Source organism: Rhododendron vialii, chromosome 11a (assembly GCF_030253575.1).
Source record: "Rhododendron vialii isolate Sample 1 chromosome 11a, ASM3025357v1".
Classification (NCBI taxonomy): domain Eukaryota; kingdom Viridiplantae; phylum Streptophyta; class Magnoliopsida; order Ericales; family Ericaceae; genus Rhododendron; species Rhododendron vialii.
The window spans coordinates 29,763,008-29,765,819 of record NC_080567.1 but is presented as its reverse complement, the minus strand read 5'-3'; the positions used below and the strand labels follow the sequence as shown (position 1 = coordinate 29,765,819).

Below are 2,812 nucleotides of genomic sequence, written 5' to 3'. Positions count from 1 at the left end.
GCATCATGCCCACATGCCACTAAGCAGCAAATAGAGTTCCTTCTTAAAGGCTTCCCTGGTGTAAGATGAGTTTTCTCTTTCCCCTCTTTACCTTGGGCAGAATGAAATTTACAAACGTTATGAAGAATAACATCTAATTCGACGATGATCTATTAATAGGAATGTTCAAAAATTCATCCACAATCTACAAACAAGGCCAACCCAATGACACAATGACTATAACTCGTGAATTAATCCTTATGTTGGGTGAGAAGTAATCGAATGTCACAAGAAGTGGCCCGATACCGCCCTCAAGAAAGAATCCCCATAATAGGGCTGTTAACAGGGCTATGGCAGTTAGTTGAGCACAAGAGTTCTCAAACATCTATAACCATAGATTTGAGGGAGACTGTGTGATATATTTCTTTGACAGCTCAACAGAGATCTTTTCCTTATAATTAAAACTTTTTCCCAGTGAAGACAAATCAAGTTCAGTGAGATTTTAATTCAAGTCCTACTATTTGTGTTTTTGTTCACAGTTATGCTTGTTATTATGCACCCAGTTTTGTTTATACATTTATGCAACAGTTTAGCGAGCCTTTTCGGCTCTCGTCCACGTCCAAGAGGGGTTTTAGGAAACTGTTGGTGTTTTGATATTTACAGACAACAATTCTCTCTATTTTGTGATTACAAAAGCGATGCTTTTGAAACAGGTAATACAAAATAGCATGTTCGGAATTTTTTGATTGGCCTAGGCCTACTAAATGCAGCAGCTCATTTCGTAATGTTTTTCTCTGTTCTAACTATGGTTCTTCCTTGTCCTCTAGAGCCCGTCTATCCTTCGGTTCGACACAGCACTTGCGGGGGCAGAAGAGTATAGGATGGCAAAACCCTGTACAGGAATTTTCTTGGCCAAGTGGGGTTTGCCAAAAAAGTTTGAATATGTCTTCAGCACGTTTCATAGGAATTCATACCAAATTTCTACTGGTAGATTAGATAGATTTAATTGGCCTGAAAGCATGTGCAAATGACGCTGCTATCAGATAACTATTGGCATTGAAAATGTCAACGTCTTGTAATAATAAAGTACTAGTGCATGTCCGTGCCTGAAGGCACAGTTTGAACGATCAGCACACAAATACATATTGGACTCGCGTGCCTGAAGACAGAGCTTTAAAAACTGAGAACGGTTAGTGGTAGTTAGAGAGCAAAATGTAAGAGAAGAGCACTAAACGATGGGAAAATTAGAGAGCAAAGTATTCTGGCCTCAACCTCCAATTTTAAAATCATCTGCTTCAGTTGAAACACATTTGAGAAAGTACCGTTGACGGAAAAGAACGCCCTTGCAGTATACAACAAAAACCAATATTTGTGAATTGTAGCTATATATATGAGTCTCTTAAGAACACATAGAACACGTAGACAACAACCATTAAACTGGTTACAATGATAATTGTTCTTTTAGACGAATTTGTAATTTGCAATTTCTAGCCTCAATGTGTCCCAAGCGTATCCGTGTTCTAATATTACAAAATTATGTGCCCATGTGGTGTTTGTTTCCGGGTCTCACTCTTTCTTATCTGAATCAAAACCTAAAATTCACGTGCCAATACGAAATAAAACACTACCTGCATTTTCCTCTGGAATTTCAAATCACCATCAGCTGTTAGTGTCGTATCCAATTTAAGCAGTTCATTCAATAACAGCTCAATCAGATTCAACACATCCTTTTAGGCAACCTTCCCACCTTTAGAGATTACCGATTCAAGAGCCGACACCTAACTAAGTCCAACAAACCCTCAAACTTATTATTTACTCAAACACAAACACAAACACAAACACAAACTCAATCTCAGTTTGCTTAAGATAGTGACTTTTTACCAGCCCTGCGAGCCTATCGATTTCCAAGCTGATTTCTGATATCGATTTCCAAGCCTTCTCCGTCTAAGTATTCTTTCTCATCTCAAGGTACGTCTGTTTTGTTGGAGAAACTAAAAGAAGAACAAATCTAATTTTAAAAATTACTTAAGATCCAAATAAGACCATTGCAAATATTATTCTCTAAAACACTTTAACCAATTAATTGTTGTCGTTTAGCACCATATTCATCTCCACCAAACCGAACGGAAAAAAATTACAAAATGATGGAAAAATACTAATATATTACCAAAAATAAAGGACAATAGTAAATCCATTGACATTATTGCAGTGAGAATTTAAGTCCAAATCAAAAGAATTTTCCGTTACTGGATTTGTATCCTTAGAGATTCGATTTGGCCGCCCTTTCCCTATGTTTGCTTGGATATTGTGAAGCTTCCAATCTTTTGAGCTAAAAACACCAAAAAAAGAAGAAGAAGAAGAAGAAGAAGGAAGATCACGGTTTATCAGCAAGTTAACGACACTTCATCATAAAACCATGTTCAAATGATAGATATGTTTAGACTCTAGATTGTTCAAATGACTCAATTTCATAACATCCATATCCTACAAATATATTAAGCCACATCAGTTAACGAAGGAAACAAATCTGAGGAAGGGAGCTCTACCCTTTCCACATCAACGAAGGAAAAATTGACTGTGCTTGATGCCCTTGCAGCCCCAAACCTCTTCATCCTTTGTTGGGCATCAGTCGAACACCTAGTAGGCGCCTTCTTCCAATGGTTTTGCCTGTCTTCTTCTCTAACCATTGCGGAATCAAATACACAATAAGCAAAGGAAAGTCACAGCAGAATTATTATAAATAAAAAAAAATTGTTCTTATGGGTTTTAAAACAGCTTTTGATTGCACAGAGGTACCAAAATCAATTTGATATGGAGATGGATTTTCAAAGGT

At 37.1% G+C, this 2,812-nt stretch overlaps 1 long non-coding RNA gene across 2 annotated transcripts; it reads right to left on the bottom strand.

Moving 5' to 3' along the window:
- Positions 1-1,438: 1,438 nt before the first annotated feature.
- Positions 1,439-2,220, bottom strand: LOC131306410 (uncharacterized). 2 transcript variants are annotated; one of them, XR_009193854.1, is made up of 2 exons: positions 1,861-2,220; positions 1,439-1,761 (listed from the first exon to the last, which is right to left on the bottom strand). It is a non-coding gene; the product is annotated as an uncharacterized LOC131306410 (long non-coding RNA). The 2 variants fall into 2 exon arrangements; XR_009193855.1 differs by having other exon boundaries at positions 1,439-1,757.
- Positions 2,221-2,812: the final 592 nt, after the last annotated feature.